Consider the following 22,998-nt stretch of genomic DNA (forward strand, 5'->3'; position numbering starts at 1 on the left):
CCCAAAATATAGTTTTAAAAAATTCCATTCATTTGGGCCACCTGGCTGGCTCCGTTGGTGGAGTATGTGACTCTTAATCTCAGGGTTGTGAGTTTGAGCACCATGTTGGGTGTAGAGATTACTTAACAAAAATAAAATTTTTAAAAAATTTTCATTTATTATAATACCAAAAATTATAAAATACTTCAGAAAAATGTAACAAAAAGAGTTTATTCAAGAGATCTAGGTAAATGAAGAGCCATTTTATGTAGATGGGCAGGACTCAATACTGTAAGAATGCTAATTATGCCCAAAGAGTCATTGGAATTCCAGTGTCCCCAGCAGAAATTTTCTTTCCATTTAAGATGTTGAATCTTGAATTGTCAGAATAATTGATATTAAAGAGCAAAGATCCAAGAATATCCAAGACACTTCTAGTGAAAAATGGTAAAGTTATTACAACATCTTAAAATTTACTTTATAGGTATATAATTGAAAGTGTTGAACTGACACAGGAATAGAGAAATAGAACAGTAGAATGAAGAGAGAACCAGACCCCCCACATATATGGACATATATGGACAGTAAGGACACTGCAGATCAGTGGATGGAAAAGATAGTTATTCAAAAACGGCCCAAGTACAATCCAATTAGAAGAAAAACAAAGTTAGTACCCTACCTCAAACCGTAAAAAAAACTAATTCTCAGTAAATTAAAGCTTTAAATATGAAGGAGATCAAGAGTCACATGCTCCTGGGACTGAGCTCACCAGGCGCCCCAAGTCTATAAAACTTTTTTTTTAGATGGCAGTACTGGAGCTCGGGAGGGGGCAGAGAGAGAGAGAGAGAATCTGCTGGAGGCTTAGTGTGGAGCCCAACCTGGGACTTGATCCCAAGACCCTGGGATCATGACCTGAGCCCAAAACAAGAGTAGGATGTTCAACTGACTGAGCCACCCAGGTGCCCTAAAGGTAGTCTTTTTAAAGTTTTACATTGATCTGGGTGCCTGGGTGGTTCAGTCACTTGAGCATCCAAGTCTTATTTCAGCTCAAGTCACGATCTCATGCTTTTGAAACCCAGCCCTGCATCTGTTGGAGTCTGCCCTGGGTGTGGGGCCTCTTAAGATTCTCTCTCTCCCTCTGCCCCTCACCTGCTCATGCATATAGTCTCTTTCAAAGAAAAATAAACAAACCCAAAACCCACAATACATTTAAAAAATAATAAAGGACGGTATCTTTATCCTTTCAGGATATGGAAGGATTCTGTTACCACCACCACCACCACCAACAACAAAACAAGCCAAAAATGAAAGATTAATTAATTGGATTACATCAAAATGAAAAAGTTCTGTTTAAAAAAGACATCAAAAAGAGTAAGAATATAAACTACAGACTGGAGAATACATTTGTAACATATATAATTGAAAAAGGATTAACATTCAGAATGTATGAAAAAGCTTTACAGATCAATATGAAAAAACCCAATAGAAAAAAGAGAAGATATGAATAGGCATTTCATAAAAGAGAAAGACAAACAACCTATAAATATATGCAAAAAGATCAAGTTCAATAGTATTGAGGGAAATGCAAATTAAACCGTAATAAGATACCATTCATATTTACCAGAAAAGAACAGTTTTAAAGTTGGATAGTACCAAATGTTGACAAGGGGTATGGGGTGTGGAGCAGATGTTTTTCTCATACGTAGCTGGTGGAAATGTAAATTGCTACAGTCACCTTAGAAAACATTTTGGCATTATGTAGTTGACAGTACTAGTCCCCAGTAAATTTGAACTCTGGTTCATACAACCAGTTCCATTATAGGAGTGTGTGCTAGAGAAGGCTCATGCATGTGTTTTTTTTTTTTAAAAGTTTTATTTATTTCTAGGAGAGAGAGAGACAGACAGCGTGAACAGGTGAGGGTCAGAGAGAGAGGGAGTCACAGACTGAAACAGGCTCCAGGCTCAGAGCTGGCAGTCAGCACAAAGCCCGACGCGGGGCTCGAACCCACGAACCGTGAGATCATGACCTAAGCAAAAGTCGGACGCTTAACCAACTAAGCCACCCAGGTGCCCCGGCTCATGCATGTGTTTATCAAGATACTAGTGCAAAAATACTAACAGCAACATTATTTAATAATGACAAAAACATAGGAGCAATACAAATGTTTGTCAATAGTAGCTGGATTGCATAGATTGCAGTACCATAGTCATACACTGACCTATTTTATAGCGATGAGAATTAATGAACATTAGCTATATTCATTAGTGTGAATGAATCATTAAAAATGTAGTATTGAGAGGCACCTGGGTGGCTCAATTGGTTAAGCAACTGACTCTTAATTTCAGCTCGTCATGCCCTCATGGTTTGTGAGTTTGAGTCCTGCACTGGACCCTGTGCTGACAACACAAAGACTTCCTGGGATTTTCTCTCTCTCTGCCCCTCCCCCTCAATGAATAAACTTAATTTTTTTTTTCCAATTTAGAATTGAGCAAAAACAAAACAAAACAAAAAAAGCAAGACCTAGAAAAAGTAAACATTCTATCATTCTCAGTCCATTCAGGCTGTTGTAACAGAATACTATAGACTGGGTGGCTTAAAAACAGCGGAAATTTATTTCTCACAGTTCTGGAGGCTGGAAGTCCAAGATCAGGGAGCCAGGATGGTCAGGTGTAAGCTCTGTTTCAGATTGGATACTTCTTGTACCCTCACATGGCAGAACGGTTTGGGGAGCCCCGTGGGGCCTCTTTTATAAAAACACTAATCCCATTCATGAAGACACTACCTTCATTACCTAATCACCTCCCATATGCCTTCCTCTTAATGCCATCACCTTGGTGATTAGGTTTCAACATATGAATTTTGAACATTCAGACCATAGAACATTCTGTTTGTTTAAAATGTGAAAGAGACACATTTAAATGATATATTGTAAAGTTCTACATACATATATGATAAAGACATGAAGAAAATAATTGAACAATTATAAAAGTCAGGATGGTGATTATCTAGGGTGGTGTAGTGGGGGCATGATTGAGATCATGTGGGCAGGGGCTTCTAAAATATTGATAGTGTTCTGTTTTATAAGCTGTACCCTGGGTACACAGGTGTCCATGTAATTGTTTTTCAAACAGTGTGTTCATAATATACACTTGTCCATTGGTATGCTATTTTCTTTTTTTAAAAAAAGACCTATTTTTTAAATGTTTATTTATTTTGAGAGAGAGACTGAGTAGGGCAGGGGCATAGAGAGAGGGAGAGAGCGAGAATTCCAAGCAGGCTCCATATTACCAGCACAGAGCCCAATGAGAGGTTCAAACCCCCAAACCGTGAGATCATGACCTGAGCTGAAGTCAGACACTGAACTGAATGAGCAACCCAAGTGCCCCTGTGTGCTGTTTTCATATAAAAATAATGGAAAAGAAGAGGGATTTGTTACAAAATCAAATATATTTCTCTTGGTCCCTTTTTTAAATGTTTATTTTGAGAGAGAGAGAGAGAGAGAGAGAGAGGGAAAGAAGGGGGCAGAGAGAGGAGAGAGAATCCCAAGTAAGCTCTGTGCTGTCAGTGAGAAGCCTGACCTGGGGCTTGATCCCACACACAGTGAGATCATGACCTGAGCCAAAATCAACAGTTTGAAACTTAACCTACTGAGCCACCCAGGTGCCCCCTTGGTCCCTTTATCTTTAGCAAGGATATAAATAAGTCATGTTCTTGGAGATTTAAAAAACAGGAGCACCTGGGTGGCTCAGTTGGTTGAGTTCCGACTTCAGCTCAGATGATGACCTCACAGTTCGTGAGTTTGAGCCCTGCATTGGGCTCTGTGCTGGCAGCTTGGAGCTGGGGCCTACTTCCAATTCTGTGTCTCCCTGTCTCTCTCTCTGCCCCTCCCCTGCTTGCATTCTGTCTCTCTTTAAAAAGTAAATAAATGTTTTCAAAAGACAGATTTTATTTATTTATTTATTTTTAAGATGTTATTTTTTAAAGTTTATTTTTTTAGAGAGAGACAGAGAGAGGTTGCAAGCAAGGCAAGGGCAGAAAGAGAGTGGGACAGAGAATCCCACGCGGGCCCTGTGCTAACAACAGAGACCCCGATGTGGGGCTCGGACTCATGAACTGTGAGATCGTGATCAAAGCTGAAGTTTTCTCCTTAACCGACTGAGCCATCCAGGCGCCCCAACACTTTATTTTGAAGTAATCCCTACACCTAGTGTGGGGCTGGCTCAAACTTCCAACCTGGAGACCAGAGTCACGTGCTCCACATGGCCCTTAGAGAAGATTTCAATATAAAAAGCCTAGTATTTACTTGGAAATAATTTCAAAGTCACCAAAAATTGCAAGAATGTTGCAAAAAGTACCTGTTTAGCTTCTATATGGCTTCACTTACTGTTAACATTTTACCTTACTTGCTTTTGGAGTTTTTAGCCTTCTTTCTCTCTTTCTCTGTTTTTTCTAAATTATTTAAGAATAAGCCACATGCATTACCCCCTTTGTCTCCAGATGCTTAATTGTATACCTCCTAAGAAAAAGGACAATGTGATATGTAACCCCGGTACAGTTATCTGCTTTAGGAACTGTTAGCCGGGAAACGGTACCTTTGAAGAACTTAAGCACACATCCCAGCCCGTCAGCTGCACGGGCCCTCCTGGCTTTTGTTTCCTCCTGGAGAGATTGTAGTGCATCTACCGCATGCGGCTGGCCGCTCTCTGTCCCCTCTTTCATCTGAACAGGCCCAGTCCCGGACGGACGGAGCCTTTCTTTGTCTTTTAGCACAATGGCAGTTTTGAAGAATACCAAAAAAATTTTTAAAGGAACAATTCTTATTTTTACTTTGCTATTTTCTCATGATTATATTCAGTTTATGATCTTGGTCAAAATGCTATATAAATGATGTATTTTTCTCAGAGCATCACATTCTGGGGTGCATAACATCTATCTGCCTCTTGTTGGCTGTATTAATTTTGATAATTTGAGCAAGGTGTTGTAATTTCTTCACCCTAAGGGAAAGGAATTTTTTAAAGGATTTCTTTGGAGAGAGCTGTTGGTGGGTTTTGAACCTTGCTCCTCTCCCAGTGAGAAGTAGATATGTGATTTCCTCCTCGCCTTGAGTCAAAGGAGAGAGGCTTCAACTTGCAAAGCCTAAAGTGTGTCCTCTCAATTTATCAGGTCCCCATTCACTGATGTCTGATTCCTTTTCAGGAAATCTGGAGAGCAAGAGAAGAGGGGGCTGGCTGCTTGGAAGTGGAGCAGGGGAGAGTATCTAGTAAATTGGGATCAGCTCGTTCTTCCAGAGTTTGTTAGGCAATCAGTGCAGGAGTGTTTCCCATCAACCAGATGTGAAAGAAAGCCTGTTTGGGGTCAGCGCATAATCTGGCTCAAAGGCAACATAAACAAGGAGAAGCTGGAGGAATCCCATTGAATTCCTAGTGTTTGGAGTATAGACTGTGTCCTTCCAGGTGGGGGGCATGGCCGCCGAGAGTTCAACAGTGATTTGTGAGGGTGTCTCCTACAAACCGTGAAGAGCCCCGGAAGGGAAGGGCGGCTTTCAACACCTGCAAGCAGAGACAGCATGCAACCGTCCTGTGACCTTACCTGTAAAAGTAGGAGCATGTCTTTCCTCCTCTGGGTGGAGGGCAGTGGGTCAGAAAGGGAGAGTCGTAAAATCACAGGAAGGAACCCTAGACGCTTAGACAGGCGAAGGGGGCTCTGCTCCCCTCTGCCACTGATGGGAGCTACCCCACCGCAGAGTCCATCTGTATGACAGGAGACGAGCTGCATTGACTTTGAAGCTTTTGTTATTTTATGGGATCACACATTTCTATTTAAAATAGGATTGAGACTGTATTTATGATTTAAAGTGACTATCCGACCTTTAATTATGTAAGAATGATTTAAAAAGCATGTGACTTCTTTAGTCAGGGAAAAGCCATGTCTGAATAAAAGTTATTTAGTTATTTGAAAAATCTATTCATTTTTAAATAGGTAGTATACTACACGATTTAAATACAAATGGTATGAAAAGTGTACACAGAGAAATTTCACATCTGTCCTTATCTACCTAATTATGATCGTCTGAGAGGCAAATATTTTAATATTTTTATTGTTATAGTATTACTGTAGTATTTATGCAAATGTAAGCAGATATTAATATTATGTCCCTATCTTACATAAGAGGTAGGATACCTTTCAAAACTTTTCTTTCTTTTTAAAAAAATCATGGTAAAATAGGGGTGCCTAGCTAGATCAGTCAGTAGAGCAAGTGACTCTTGATCTCTGGATTGTGAGTTTGAGCCCCATGTTGGGTATAGAGATTACTTAAAAATTAAAGCTTAAAAAAATAAAAAAAAATATGGTCTAATATACATAACATAAAATTTACCCTTTTATTTTTTTTAATGTTTAATTATTGAGAGAGCGTGCTCACATGCACGGGGGCAGTGGGGGGAGAGGCAGAGAGTGAGGAACAGAGGATTCAAAGAGGGCTCCATGCTGTCAGCACAGAGCCCGATCTGGGGCTCAATCCCAGGAATCATGAGATCATGGGAATCATGAGATCATGACCAAGCTGAGACTCTGACACTCAACTGACTGAGCCACCAGGCAGCCCCCATCCCAGCTGGTATTTTTTTTACAATGGCTTCATCATTTTACATTGTCACCAGCAGTACTGAAAGGTTTCAGTTTCTCTGTGTCTAACACTTGTTATTTTCTGTTTATCTGTTTGTTTTTGATAATCAGTCATCCTAATGGGGTAAAGTGCATCTCATAGTGGTTTTGATTTGCATTTCCCTTAATGGCTATTGATGTTAATCATCTTTTCATGTCCATATTGGCCATTTGTACATCTAATTTTTTTGTGTGTGGTAAAATATACATAACATTTTACAATTTTGACCATTTTTTTCTTTTTTTTTTTTTTAAGTAGGCTTTACATCCAATGTAGAGTCCAACATGGGGCTTGAACTCATGACCCTGAGACCAAGACCTGAGCTGAGCTAAGAGTCACATTCTTAGGGTGCCTGGGTGGCTCAGTTGGCTAAGCAAACTTTGGTCCAGTTCATGATGTCACAGTTCGTGAGTTCAAGCCCCACGTCAGGTTCTGTGCTGACAGCTCGGAGCTTGGAGTCTGCTTTGGATTCTGTGTCTCCCTCTCTCTCTGCCCCTCCCCTGCTTGTGCTCTCTCTCTCTCTCTCTCTCAAAAATTGATAAACTTACAAATAAAAAGCCTGTTGAGAAAGTGGAAAGACTTAGACAAAAATTGGGAGAGAATATAAAACATTGATATAATAAAAGATTTCTATGATGAGTATGTTAGGTCTGTTATATATTCATTTATATTGACACTTTCATCATCAGTAGTATTCTTCTTTATCTCCATTAGTGCTTTTTGGCTTAAAATCTACTTGTGATGGGGGCCCTGGGCAGCTTAGTCGGTTAAGTGTCTGGCTTTGGCTTTGGTCATGATCTTGAGGTTTTTGGGTTTGAGCCATGCATTGGGCTCTGTGCTGACAATGTGGAGACTGCTTGTGATTCATTCTTTCTCTCTCTCTCTCTCTGCCCCTCCCCCACTCATGCTTTGTCTCTTTCTCAAAATAAATAAACTTAAATAATCTTCTTGTTCAGGGGTCTAGGTAGCTTAGTTGGTAGAGCATCTGATTTCAGCTCAGATCATGATCCCATGGTTTGTGAGTTCGAGCCCCACGTTGGGCTCTGTGCTGACAGCTCAGAGCCTGGAGTCTGGTTTAGATTCTGTGTCTCCCTCTCTCTCTTCCCTTTCCCGGCTTACCCTCTTTCTCTCTCAAAAATAAATAAATGTTTAAAAAAAGTTAAAAAAAATATACTTCTTATGTCTCAATAAAAAAGAGGAAAAAATGTGTACTTTTTTTTCTCATCTGGCTGATTCCTAATATGATCAGAAATCAATTTTGTCATCATAGAAAGACATGTCTTAAGAGTGAGGAAAAAGTACATCTAGTTCTGTAGGCAAAGTTTATTGTATGTTGTCTAATATAGTATCTTAGATATATTAAATTACATTTGTTTATGGATCCTCGAAAAGAGGCTTAGCTTTTTAAGAACCTTTCAATGAATAGTTTATAAGTCTGATTTTTATTTATTTTTTTATAAATCTGATTTTTAAACTATAAGCTATTTCTTACATATATACATATGTATTTTAAAGATATTATTTTTAAATAATCTCTACTCCCAACATAGGGCTTGAAACCACAACCCTGAGAATAAGGGTTTACAATCTCCACTGACTGAGCCAACCAGGCGCCCCCTTTTATATATTTTATTTGATTTGAAAACAGTTAAATAAAGTCACTTTCATGATTTTAAAAAAGTCTACTTGTCAGATATTAATATGACTGTACCAGCTTTACTTTAGCTAATGTTTGCATGCTTAACTTTTTTCAGACTTTTTCTTTCAATGTTTCTATGTTCTATAAACTGAGCAACATGTACATAGCATATGGTGTTTTTTTAATCCAGTCTGAAACCTGTCTTTAAATTGGTCTATACAGTCTTTTTACATATAAGATAATTACTATTATAATTGGATTTAAGTCTGTTGTTTTGCTATTGGTTTTCTGTTCGTCTTCTCTGTTTTCTTTTTTTAATGTTTTATTTATTTCTGAGAGAGAGAGACAGCGTGAGCAGGGGAGGGGCAGAGAGAGAGGGAGACACAGAATCTGAAACATGCTCCAGGCTCTGAGCTAGCTGCCAGCACAGAGCCCGACGTGGGGCTCAAACCCACGAACCATGGGATCATGACCTGAGCTGAAGTTGGATGCTTAGCTGACTGAGCCACCCAGGCGCCCTGTTTTTTTTTTTTTTTTTTTAAATTTGGTCCCTTTATTCCTGCTTTCTTGCCTTCCTTTATGTTAATGAAATATTTATGTTAATCTATTTTTCTCCTCTATTATCTTTTCATTTATGACTTTTTATAATTCTTTTAGTGGTCACCCTAGAAATTACAAGATACATCCTTGACTTATCATACTCTACTTAAATTAGTAATTTGAGGAATATAAGAATCTTATTACAGTTGAACTTCATTTACTTCTTTCAGCTTTTTGTACTGTTGTCATTTATTTTAGTTCTTCATGCATTTTAAGTTCCACAAGATTTTATGGTTGTTTTAAGCAATCAAAATTTATTTATACTTATGTATATTATGAACCTTAACATATTTAAAGCATATTTATGTATTTATTTCTTGAGAGAGACTGACCCATGCACGCACACGTGCGCATGCACGCACACACGCACGCACACATACACACACAAGCAAGTGGGGGAAGGGCAGAGAGAGAGAGAGAGAGAGAATCCCAAGCTGGCTCCTGCTGTCAGTGCAGAGTCTGAAGCAGTTTTTGATCCCATGAACTGTGAGATCATGATCTACCCCTCCCCTGCTTGCAGTCACTCTCTCTCTCTCAAAATAAATAAATAAACATTAAAATAAAAAAAATGCTCAACTTTAAAAGAAAAAAAAATTTAGTTGTGGTAAAGAACATACAAAATGAAATTTACCATTTCTACTGTATTCAAGTACACAGTTCAGTAGTGTTAAGTATGTTCATATTGTTACGTAATAGATCTCCAGAACTGAAACTGCATGCCCATTAAACAGCAATTCCCCATTTCCCTCCTTCATACAATATTTTTCCTTCATACAGTAGTTGTCCTTTTTGTGACTGGCTTATTTCACTTAGAATACTGTCCCATGTTGGGGTGCCTGGTGGTTCAGCTGGTTGAGCTTCCAACTTTGACTCAGGTCATGATCTCATGGTTTATGAGTTTGAGCCCTGCAATGGGCTCTGTGCTGACAGCTCAGAGCCTGGAGCCTGTTTCAGATCCTGTGTTTCCCTCTCTCTCTACCCCTCCCCCACTTGTGCTCTGTCTCTCTCTCTCTCTCAAAAATAAATAAAAACATTATAAAAAAAGAATAATGTCTCATGTTGTAGCTCAAGACAGAACTTACTTTTTAAGACTGAATAATAGGGGTGCCTGGTGGCTCAGTTGGTCAAGCGTCGGACTTCAGCTCAGGTCATGATCTTATGGGTTCTTGAGTTCAAGCCCTGCGTCGGGCTCTGTGCTGACAGCTCAGAGCCTGGAGCCTATTTTAGATTCTGTGTCTCCTTCTCTCTCTGCCCCTCCCCTGCTCACACTCTGTTTCACTCTGTCTCTCAAAAATAAATAAATGTAAAATAAAATTTTAAAAAAGACTGTCGGGGCACCTGGGTGGATCAGTCGGTTAAGCGTCTGACTTCGGCTCAGGTCATGATCTCACGGTTTGTGGGTTCCAGCCCCTCATCGGGCTCTGTGCTGACAGCTCAGAGCGTGGAGCCTGTTTCGGATTCTGTATCTGCCTCTCTCTCTGACCCTCCCCTGTTCATGCTGTTGCTCTCTCTCAGAAATAAATTAAAAAAACATAAACAAATTTTAAAAAGACTGAATAATATTCATGTATATGCCACATTTTGTTATACATCCATTTATGGACATTTGAGTTACTTCCACAGCTACTTTGTCAAATGCTACTATGAACATATGTGTAAAAATATCTCTATGAGATTTTGCTTTCAATGCTTTTGGGTATATATCAAGAAGTGGGATTGGTGTTTTGCCCTTTGTGTCATAAACAAGAAATCAGGCCAAATCCAGTGTCAGGAATCATTTTTCATATTTTTTACCTTAGGTGTTTTATAGTTTTGGATTTTGAATTTAGGTGTTTAGTCCATTTGAATTGAAAGCACTCTATTTTGTCTTGTTTTGTGCTGATATAGAAGTCTGTTTTTTCTTTTAGTACTTTAAAAATGTTACTTTATTATCTTCTGACTTCCACAATTGTTTTTGAAAAGTTAACTTTCAAGCTTATTGTTGCCCCTTTTAATCTTTCTAAGATTTTCCCCTTTGTATTTGGTTTTCTTTAATTTGACTACTATATGCCTAGATGTGGTTTTCTCTGTATCTCGTTTGAGAGTTGTAGAGCATCTGGAATGTGTGGTTTAATAACTTTCATCAGTGTTGGGAACTTTTTGTATACTATTTCTTCACGTATTACTTCTCTTCATTTTTTTTTTCTCTCCTCTGCTTCTTAGACACCAATTACATGGATATTAGACTTTTTATTATGTTCTCTAAGTCTTTTATACTCTTTCTTGTGTTCTTTTTTACTCTCTCCTTGAATTTAATACACTGACCTACTCTTTAATTGATTAATTATCTTTTCTGTTTTGTTTAATCTGATATAAAACCCATCAATTGAATTATTAAATTCAGATATAATCACTTTCTGTTACAGAACTTCCTGTTGGCTTTTAAAAAAGATATAGATTCTTAAGAAACAACAGGTGCTGGAGAGGATGTGGAGAAAAAGGAACTTTTGTGTGCTGTTGAGAATGCAAACTGGTGCAGCCATTGTGGAAAACACTGTGGAAAAGTGTTCTTCAAAAAATTAAAATAGAACTACCCTACGATCTAGTAATCATACCACTGGATATTTACCCAAAGAATACAAGAACACTAATTCAAAAGGATATATGCGCCCCTATGTTTATTGCTACATTATTTATAATACCCAAATAACGGAAGCTGCCCAAATGTCCACTGATAGATGGATAAAGATGTGGTATATATACACAATGGAATATTATTAAGCCATAAAAAAGAATGAAGACTTGCTATTTGCAACAACATGGATGGAGCTAGAGAGTATAATGATAATAAGCAAATTAAGTCAGAGGAAGACAAATAGCATATGATTTTACTCATGTGGAATTTAAGAAACAGAGTAACAAAGGGAAAAAAAGAGACAAACTGAAAAATAGACTCTTAACTATGGAGAACAAACTGGTGGTTACCAGAGGGAAGTTGAGTTGGCGGAATGGGTGAAATAGGCAATGGGGTAAGAGTGCACTCACTGGGATGGGCACTGAGTAATGTACAGAATTATTGACTCACTGTATTATACACCTGAAACTTACACAACTGGATGTTAACTGTATTGGAATTAAAATAAAAAACTTAATAGAAATATATGTAGATTCTTGCTCTTTGGTGAAATTCTTCATCTTCTCTTGGATAAAACATCTTAATAGGTATTTTAGTCCTTGTTTGATTACATTCCAAAATTAAATTCACCTGTTGCTGTTTTTTTTTCTATTGTCTGGGTTTCTTCTCTTGTTTTTTGAGAATTTGATCCTTTTCTTTTAGCATGTATTGATGGATCAGGACATTGTGGATGATGAATTGTACTTATTCTGTCTGACAGATAGAAGAGCAGTGCATCAGCTGGATTCTAATGTGCTTTCCTGCTCTGATTGTTCATAAACTTTAAGGCCTGCTTGTGTTTATTGCTTTGCAGTAGCTTCATATAGTTTGTCTTAGGTTGTATTCTTCCAGAAGTAGACCCTGAACCAAGGATTTGGATAAAATGATTAAGTAAGAAAGTGCTTCTTGGATAACCTATTAATGGAGTAGAAGGAGGGCACCTGGGTGGCTCAGTTGGTTAAGCACCCAACTTTGGCTCAGGTCACGGTCTCAACATTCATGAGTTCAAGCCCTGCATCAGGCTCTGTGCTGACAGCTCAGAGCCTGGAGTCTGCTTTGGATTCTCTGTCTCCCCCTCTCTCTTCCCCTCTGCTGCTCATACTCCGTCTCTCTCTCTGAAAAATCAATAAACATTAAGAATTTTTTTTGAGTTAAAAAAAGGAGTAGAAGAAACAAGATATGGAAAAAGAGGTCAAGGGAGGGTACCATGTAGGCTCAGACCCAGGCTCAGACTCATCCTCAGAACACTCTGGAACATGAGTCACCACCTTAGATCTTGTCTTCCCCAAGTCAAAGAAATTGGCTATAGTCTATCCAAGGGAATGTCATACTTGCAAGCATTTCTGGCTCTTCTTATGGCAAAGCAACTCCAGAGCCATAATCCCCCAAAACACAGTTCCTCAAGTTTTTGCTCATAATCACACCCTTAATTCGCCTTAGGCAGTTTTTCCCCTAATCACTTTCTATGAAATTTTATTGCTGTAAGTATACCATATGTCTGTTTATGTACTATATTTATATCTGTATTTGCTTTTTTTTAAAAGTGTTTATTTATTTATTTTGAAAGAAAAAGTGAGAGAGAATCCCAAGTAGGCTCGAAGCTGTCAGTACAGAGTCTGACATAGGGCTCAATCTTATGACCTCAGCTGAAATCAAAAGTCGGCTCTTAACCAACTGAGCCACCCAGACGCCCCTTTTTATCTGTGCTTTATACATAAAAAGAGTATAATTTTTTCTCCCTAAGGACCAATTATTGCCCCCATTGAGAATGCATCTTTTTTTTTTTGAAGTCTCTTTTATTTATTTATTTTTTTACAAATAGTTTATTGTCAAATTAGTTGAGAATGCATCTTCTAAAGGTTGCAGGGATAATTGTTAACAGCAAAGTCTTTAGTTGCTGGCCATTGGGTGCACAGGACTGGGAAAGGGGGTCCAAAGGGATCTAGATGGGTCTCCATCAGTTTCACCACACAGTTGTTTTAAATATTTTTGTAGTTTATAGTTGTTACTTTGTGGGAGAGTTAGTCCAACACAAGCTATTTAATCATGACCAGAGCTAGAAAGCCCTTATTTCTCTTTATTTCTAATAATAGAATTAAAAGTATTTCACAAGCATCAGCAAGCAGATAAGGGAGGTACTGTCTTCTCTTTGACTCTGCATTTTCAATTTGTCAGAAATTATTGTGGTTAAGACAAATCTCTTTTAGTCTCTTAAGGGAGCCTGGGTTCTAAAGGACAGTGTTCATGTATTTGCTTATTTGAAGGGGAGAACTAGCTGAAATGTTAGTGGACTAACGTTTGGTGGTGGAGGAAACTGACTCAGCGTCACTACGTCTCTGAAGCTTTATCACTGATAACCTACAATTTTAATGGTTAAGAATTCTGATTTTACCCCTCACTGATTGTATGATAGGCAAGGTAATGGGTTTGAGTTAATGAGTAAAGGAAGGTCACCCAGTGGATTTTATTTCTATATTAAATGAAGGACCATATCCAGTTAGAATGTGGCCCCAATTGGTATATCCTCTCTAGCTTTTAAAAATGTTAAAAAATTTTTTTTATTCCATCCAACTTTTATATTTTATATTGCAATGGGACAAGGCACAGTGTGTTCATTGGCAATGTATACAACTGTTTCTCAATGCCTTGAAGAACAAAGTTGTTGTATAGTATGTGTATGTATGTTCTCGTTAGACAGCTTAGTCAAATATAGTATGTTGAACTGCTGCGGTGCTATTGACATATGAGTAGACTTTGTGGGGGCGCCTGGGTGGCTCAGTCAGTTCAGTGTCTGACTTCGGCTCAGGTCATGATCTCAGTCCGTTCGTCCGAGCCCCACATCAGGCTCTGTGCTGACAGCTCAGAGCCTGGAGTCTGCTTCAGATTCTGTGTCTCCCTCTCGCTGGCCCTCCCCCGCTTGCTCTCAGTCTCTGTCTCTCAAAATAAAATAAAGACATAAAAAAAAAAAAAAGAGTAGACTTTGTGTACTTCGCCTTGCTTGAGGCCTTCCAGTGCGGAGTAGCAGCTCTATGCACATATTATGTATGTACAGCAATCAGTTTGCCTGCTTGTTAGATACTTTCTTGAGATTTATTCAGAAGGCCAAAAGTACTGGTTAAATTTATTTTCTTTCAGTATCTAGTTTTTGGTTATGTGGACTCATTTTTATTAACAAAAACTTGAGTATATCATTAATAATAAGGCTGTATCCAGTGATTAGTAGTCAAGAGTAGCCACTGAAATTGGATATACAGATAAGTTTCTTAGACTACACAACTAATTGTTACTCATTTATTCATTTTAATTTGAATTTTGCAAATAAAGGTATCTTTTAAGAAGTATGGCATTCATACAGAGAAGGACTTAAAAAAAAATAAGTGTACTGTTTTATTTTAACGGAGTAAACACATCTATGTAACCAATGCCTAGACCAAAAAGAAGATAGTTTCAGAACAGCAGAAGTTCTTCCTTGGCTCCCTCTCAGTTACTGTTCCCCCGAGGGTAACCACTATTCTGATTTCTTTTTTTTTTTTTAAATATTTTATTTATTTTTGAGAGAGAGATAGAGACAGCATGAACAGGGGAGGATCAGAGAAAGACGGAGGCGCAGAATCTGAAACAGGCTCCAAGCTCTGAGCTGTCAGCACAGAGCTCGATGCGGGGCTCGAACCCACAAACCGTGAGACCATGACCTGAGCTGAAGTTGGACGCTCAACCGACTGAGCCACCCAGGCGCCCCTATTCTGATTTCTTTTTTAAACTTTTTAAATGTTTATTCATTTTTGAGAGAGAGCACGTGAACATGAATGGGAGAGTGGCAGAGAGAGAGGAAGACACAGAATCTGAAGCAGGCTCCAGGCTCCGAGCTGTCAGCATAGAGCCCAATGCGGGGTTTGAACTCATGTATCATGAGATCATGACCTGAGCTGAAGTCTGTTGCTTAACAGACTGAGCCACCTAGACGCCCCTGACTTCTAACATAAGAGAATTGCTTGGCTGTTTTTTTTTTAATGTTTTATTTATTTCTGAGAGAGAGAGACAGTGTGAACAGGGGAGGGTCAGAGAGAGAGGGAGACACAGAATCTGAAACAGTCTCCAGGCTCTGAGCTGGCTGTCAGCACAGAACCCTACATGGGGCTCGAACCCACAAACTGTGAGATCATGACCTGAGCCGAAGTCGGACGCTTAACCGACTGAGCCACCCAGGCGCCCCTGCTTTGCTAGTTTAATATAAATGGTATCACACTGTATGCTCACTTTGTGCCTGGCTTCTTTTGTTCAGCTCAGTATTTGTGAGATTTGCTTCCTATTGTGTAGAGCAATAGTTCATTCATGCTCCAGGAAAACCTTAAACAGACACAAAAGCATACAGAATAGTATGGTGAATCCTCATTTTCTATCCAGCTTCAATAATTATCAACTCATGGTCAATCTTGTTTCAGTTTTCCTCTCACCTACTATCCCCAACTCCAGATTATTATGAAGTAAACCCTAGACATGATATTTTTGCCTAGGTGCTTACTATATATATTTTTTATACTTTATATAAATATATATATAACATATATATTTTATATTACATATATGTATTTTGAGAGAGAGTATGTGTATGCATGTGAGTGGGGGAGGGGCAGAGAGACAGGAAGAGAGAGAACCTCAAGCAGGCTCTGTGTTATCAACATGACCTGAGCCAAAATCAAGAGTCGAACACTTAACCAAACTGAGCCACCCAGATGCCCCAAAAGAATAGCTACTTAATGCACTTTGAAAATCACACACTGGAGTCTGTGTTTAAGGAACTCTGAGGCAGAGCTGAGAGATAGAAATGTTTCTGGGGGAGAAAACAGGAAGTTTGTGGTGGGTCCCAAAAGGAAGAAGAGTGAATGTACTCTAAGCCACAAAGGAAGCAAGGCAGAAGGCAGCTATAGGAAAGGTGGGACCAACAACTTGGCCACAGGGAGCATGTGATTGGAGGGTGCACAGAGAAGCCAAATAGTTGAGGGGGGTTGCAGTAGTTGAGGGCCCAGAGTGGACCACAGAACAACACTTAGTGGCAGAGGCAGCTTTGGTCAAGATGAAGAGGGTGAGAGCCCACAGGAACCCCTGAGGCGGGGAGCCTCCAGGAAGGCTGTAGAGGTGCCCATGTCTCTCCTACGTCACTGCTGGGTGTCCAGCCCCCACTGGGTGCCCAGCAGGGATGGAGAGAACAGCAGTCCTGAAGTGTCAGATCCCAGAAAGATTGGATTCACTTTTTATCTGGACTTTTTTTTTTTTTTGCCTTTGTCCCTATGTTCCTGTACTTGTCAACTTGGATTCTATTCCCTATGTTTTATCTCAGTGTGAGCCTTATTCTGTCCTACTATTGATTTTAACCATTTTCATTTTCTCAAGTCGGTCTTGCTTCTATCTGCTTCCTCCTTCACAAATGATGATACTATGTAGATCTTCTGGCTTCTCATGTTTTATTTTTCCCTACCCACTACTATTTTGGCATTTTGGTAATGTATGTCACTATGTAATCAATGTCATAAAAAAGATCTTATCAGAGTGAAAGGGAAGTAATAATTTTGCCTATAGAGATCTAATAAGATTTTACAGGGTAGGTAACATTTGAGATGGGTTTTGAAGAATAGACAGTAATTCAGTAGATGTGCTCAATAACTTATACAAAGAAACTATTTTCAAAAAAAAAAAAAACATCCAGTGAAGAAATGGGCAAAAGCCATGAACAGATACTTTTCTAAAGAAAATATCCAGATGGCTAACAGACACATGAAAAGATACTCAACATCACTCATCATCAGGGAAATACAAATCAAAACAATGAGATACCACCTCATACCTCTCAGAATGGCTAAAATTAACAACTCAGGAAACAAGATGTTGGTGAGGATGTGGAGAAAGAGGAACCCTTTTGCACTGCTAGTGAGAATGCAAGATGGTGCAGCTGCTCTGGAAAATAATATGGAGATTACTCAAAAAATTAAAAATAGAGCTATCCTATGACCCAGCAATTGCATTACTAGATATGTATCCAAAGGATAAAAAAAAAAAATGCTGATTTGAAGGTGCACATGCAGCCCAATGTTTATAGTGGCGCTGCCAACAATGGCCAAAGTATGGAAAGAGCCCAAATGTCCATCAACTGACAAATGGATAAGGAAGATGTGATACACACACAGACACACACACACACACACACACACACACAATGGAATATTACTCGGTGATCAAAAAGAATGAAATCTTGCCATTTGCAACATGACAGATGGAATTAGAGTGTATTATGCTAAGCGAAATAAGTCAGTCTGAGGAAGACAAATATCACATTTCACTCATGTGGAATTTAAGAAACAAAACAGATGAACAAAGGGGAAGGGAAGGAAAAACAAGATAAAAACAGATGAAGGCAAACCATAAATGACTTTTAAAAAAGAGAACAAACTGAGGTTACTGGAGGGGTCATGGGTGGAGGGTTGGGCTAAAGGGGTGAGGGGCATTAAGGAGGGCACTTGTTATGTTGAGCACTGGGTGTTATATGTAAGTGATGAATCACTAAATTCTATTCCTGAAACCAATACCACACTATATGTTAATTAACTTGAATATATTTTTTTTAAGTTTATTTAGGTGCACCTGGGTGGCTCAGTTAGTTAAGCATCTGACTTTTGCTCAGGTCATGATGTCACAGTTTGTGAATTAAAGCCCTGCATCAGGCTCTCTACTGTCAGCGCAGAACCCACTTCAGATCCTCTGTCCCCCTCCCTCTCCACCCCTCCCCAGCTCATTTGTACATGTTCTCTCTCTCAAACAGAGCATGCATGCAAGCATGCATAAGCAGGGGAGACACAGAGAGAAAGAGAGAGAGACGGGGGGGCGGAGAGAGAGAGAGAGAGAGAGAGAGAATCCCAAGCAGACTCAGGCTGTCAGCACAGAGTCTGACTCTGGGCTTGAACTCAAAAACTGTCAGTTCATAACCTGAGTCGAAATCAAGAGCTGGATGCTTAACTGACTGAGCCATTCAGGTGCCCCAACTAACTTGAATTTAAATTAAAAAAATGAGTAAGTGATCAGCAATTTCAAATTATATATACACGTTAAGCTGAATGTACCCTAAAGCAAAGCCATGGATTTAGTAGTTAGGTCACTGAGGATTCCAAGTAATTTCATTTGCTTCATTTTCCTTCAGATAGTTAGAGATTGCTAAAGTTAAAAAAATTATTTATTTATTTTGAGAGAGAGAGAGAGAAAGAGAGAGAGCACGTGCTCGAGTGAGGGGAGGGGCAGAGAAAGAAGAGTGAGAGAATTCCAAGCAGGCTCCATGCCATCATCACAGAGCCCAATGAGGGGCTCCATATCACAAACTGTGAGATCATGACCTGAGTTGAAATCAAGAGTCAGATGTTTAACCAGCTGAGCCACGTAGGCTCCCTGAGATTGCTAAAATCTAATTCTGTTTTAGAGGCACCAGGGTGGCTCAGTCAGGTAGTTGTTTGACTTCAGCTCAGGTCATGATCTCATCATGGTTCCTGAGTTGGAGCCACACATTGGACTGTCTGCTGTCAGCACAGAGCCTGCCTGGAATTTTCTGTCCCCCTCTCTCTCTGCTGCCCCCTTCAAAAATAAATAAACCATTAAAAAATTAAAAATATTTTAATACTGTTTTTGATCTATGTAAAATATTTACATCATTTCAAAGTCAAGTATACAAACGTATCTGGCTTCTATCCCGTCTCCTCTATTCTTCTCACCCCATTAGTAATGATTTCTTTTTTATTTTTTAAGTGTATTTATTTTGAGAGAGAGAGAGTGCATATGCAGTGGGGGAGTGGCAGAGAGAGAGAGGGAGAGAGAGAATCCTAGGCAGGCTCTGCTCAGACAGTGCAGAGCCTGACATGGGTCTCAATATCACCATGAGATCAGTACCTGAGCCAAAATCCAGAGTCAGACCCTTATCCAACCCAGGTGCCCCAGGAACAATTTCTTTTTAATTTTTTCTTTTTTCTTTCTTTCTTTTTTTTTTAGATTTGAGAGAGGTTTTTTTCCCCTCATGCCCAAGTACATATGGGTGTTTGGCCCTGCTTTCCCCCATCCCACTACCTTTCACAAGAAAGAGGAACTTTTTACTTTCAGTCTCTATCTTAGAGAGTGCCTAAGCTTTGGCAGCTGACTTGTAATGGGTCAGAATGCAGGCAGAAGGGTCAGTGGCACTGATCCAGTTGGGCATCTAGTAATTGGTCAGCCAGTCAGCCTGGCATGGGTAGTGGCATTCAAATATTACTGGTAGTAATCGCCTTTGTAGTTTGAGGAGTACTGAGGGAAATGTCTTGCAGTTACCATTAGTGTATCATTAACCTGATGTCCAATATATTCCTGTAAAGTCATAAACCAGAAACTATTAACAGGTTATACCATCATTGAAGGCTTCTAATGGTCACCATAGAATCTCTCTTTTTTTGAAGTTTACTTAATTTGAGAGAGAGAGTGTGTGAGCAGGATGAGGAACATAGAGATGGAGAGAGAGAATCTCAAGGAGGCTCTGCTATGTCAACATAGGGCCTGACTGGGAGCTTGATCCCACAAACCATGAGATCATGACCTGAGCTAAAATCAAGAGTCAGATGCTTAACCAACTGAGCCACCCAGGCATCCTGCCAGATTCTCTCGAGATTGAAGACTAGAGTCTTCAAATACTCTTTCCCTTTCTATTCCATTCTTTACTGGTAGGAGAGACAAGTAATGGGAAGAAAATCAATGATCCAGGAATGGGACTTTCAGTTCAGGTCCATGGGCAACAGTAGTTTGATCTGTGTAGAGAACAATCAAACAAACAGAGCTTCTTCAGAAGTTTCTCACTCTACCATTGGCTTTTTTTTTTAATGTTTTGTTTATTTCTAGGAGAGAGAGAGAGAGACAACATGAGCAGGGGAGGGTCAGAGAGAGAGGGAGTCACAGACTGAAACAGGCTCCAGGCTCTGAGCTGGCAGTCAGCACAGAGCCCGACGCGGGGCTCGAACCCACGAACCGCGAGATCACGACCTAAGCGGAAGTTGGATGCTTAACCGACTAAGCCACCCAGGCGCCCATTGGCTTTTTTAAAAGAAGAAGTTTTTGTGAAAATATATGTAACCCTGTGGAAGTACATCTGAACCAGAGATCACCACGCTGTGTTCTTCCAAATGTACTTGGAAATTAAATATATATCTGTTGAAGTGTGAACTGTTGTAAGGTCATAAGTTTCTAAGGAAAATATGAATTCATTCAGTATCTGAATGCATTCTTCACAGTTAAAAAGGTCTTCATTATGTTCACAATGTGATCTGCTACCTTTCCAGCAGCCAGTAAATGGGGACTTTCTCCCTGCCTGTTACAAATGACTGAGGACATACTGTCCCAGAGCCTCTTTTAGCTGCTTCAGTAGGGTGACAGCAACTCAGCTGGAATCCAAGCCCCCTGATAAAAGGCATCCAGTCCTTTTGTCACCCAGTGTTTCTTAATAGCACTATTAAAAAGGATCTCCCCTCCAAAAAATAGTAGGCATATATATGAAGAGGAAAAAAAGAACATGACTAAATCTTCTTCCCCAGGAAACATTACATGCTTTTCACAATGAAATCACAACCAACCTTGAGTTTCAGTTTTAAGGATCATTACCCTGGTCTCTGGCATCATCAGTCTGTCTCCTGTCTACTGGATCGTTCATAGCACATGCACATCCGCACACACTGTACTGTTTCTCATCTTCCACCTTTCCCTCTCCTTTATAGCAAAAGTCCTTGAATGGGTGGCCTATACTTGCTGTCTTTCATTCTCCTCACCTTCTCTTTGCAGTTTCTATGTTAAGACCTGGGAATAGTTTCTCCACACTGTTAAAGAGGGCATGCAGATGTTCATCTCTACGGTGATGAGAGTGAATCATTTCTATGGATGCAACTTTATCACTTGGCTTTCAATCCAGAATTTGATAGTGTCCCAGAAGAAAATGCTCCACTTTTTTATTTTTAAGGTTCCATTCTGATAAAGGAGTTGTGATGTGCTTCAAGTTAACAAGACCTTTAGCTTCTAAACAAACAGCCAAAATCTGTCTTCTATTGTGGCTTTAAACAAACGTCTGACTCCATAGGTGTCTATGCCCAGGAACACTTTCTTATTGGCAGTTTCCTATGAAATGGATGCAAACACCTCATCCAACATACAAATTATTTGCTCAGTTCCTCCTTTCTTATAATGATGAAAGATGATCTCACCATCCATTTTGGTCTAGTAATTAAATTCAAAAGAAGTTCAAAGGGAGAATTAAAGAGTATTTAAATTTAAAAGGAAATGTTTTTCGGGGTGCCTGGGTGGCTTAATCGGTTAAACATCTGACTCTTGGTTTTGGTTCAGGTCATGAGCTCTAGGTTTTGTGAGTTCGATCCCCACATAGGGCTCTGTGCAGGCAGTGTGGAGCTTGCTTGGGATTCTCTCTCTCTCCTACTCTCTCTGACCCTCCCCCACTTGCACCATCTCTGTCTTTCTCAAAATAAATAAATGAACTTAAAAAAATGTATTTCATCTCCTTGTGGTTATAGATTTCTCCATTATAACAGAACCATAGTAAGGATATTTCTTTGCTCAGATTGGTTGCATTCTAAACAACTAGTCAACCACTTCCAACCAGTGAAATCCAAAGCAGCAATTTATATATCTGTTGACATTCTGAAGATGAAATGAATCTGGACCTCTGTGCGCTTAGACACTGATCAGAGAGACAATCATCACTGCCACAAAGGGCCCAAATACCACAGATGGCGCGGTGGAGTTACAGGCTCTCTGGGTGTGAGCATGTGACTATTGGCAGGAGTGGAGGCAAGGGCTATGGATTATCTCCGTTTTTAAAGAAAATAGGCTTCAGGGGCGCCTGGGTGGCTTAGTCGGTTAAGCGTCCGACTTTCCGACTTTCGCTTAGGTCATGATCTCGCGGTTCGTGGGTTCGAGCCCCGCGTCGGGCTCTGTGCTGACTGCCAGCTCAGAGCCTGGAGCCTGTTTCAGTCTGTGACTCCCTCTCTCTCTGACCCTCCCCTGCTCACGCTGATTCTCTCTCCTAGAAATAAATAAAACATTAAAAAAAAAAATAGGCTTCATGGGGCGCCTGGGTGGCTCAGTTGGTTGGGCATCCGACTTCGGCTCAGGTCATGATCTCACGGTTTGTGGGTTTGATCCCCGTGTCGGGTTCTGTGCTGACAGCTGGCTCAGAGCCTGCAGACTGTTTCGGATTCTGTGTGTCCCTCTCTCTCTGACCCTCCCCTTCTCACGCTCTCTCTCTCTCTCTCAGAAAAAAAAAATAGCCTTCACACCTAGCATGGAGCCCAACGTGGGGCTTGAATTTATGACTGTGAGATCAAGACCTGAGCTGAGATCAAGAGTAGGACACTCAACCAACTGAGCCACCCACGCACCCCTCCATTGTTCTTCACACAGGC

General features: G+C 39.8%; 1 pseudogene; it reads right to left on the bottom strand.

Annotated features, from left to right (window-relative positions):
- Positions 1-5,303: 5,303 nt before the first annotated feature.
- LOC120246652 lies at positions 5,304-22,337 on the bottom strand (annotated as a pseudogene).
- Positions 22,338-22,998: the final 661 nt, after the last annotated feature.

The sequence above is a fragment of the Hyaena hyaena genome, unplaced genomic scaffold, assembly GCF_003009895.1.
Source record: "Hyaena hyaena isolate Hyena2069 unplaced genomic scaffold, ASM300989v1 scaffold_478, whole genome shotgun sequence".
In the NCBI taxonomy this organism is placed as follows: Eukaryota; Metazoa; Chordata; class Mammalia; order Carnivora; family Hyaenidae; genus Hyaena; species Hyaena hyaena.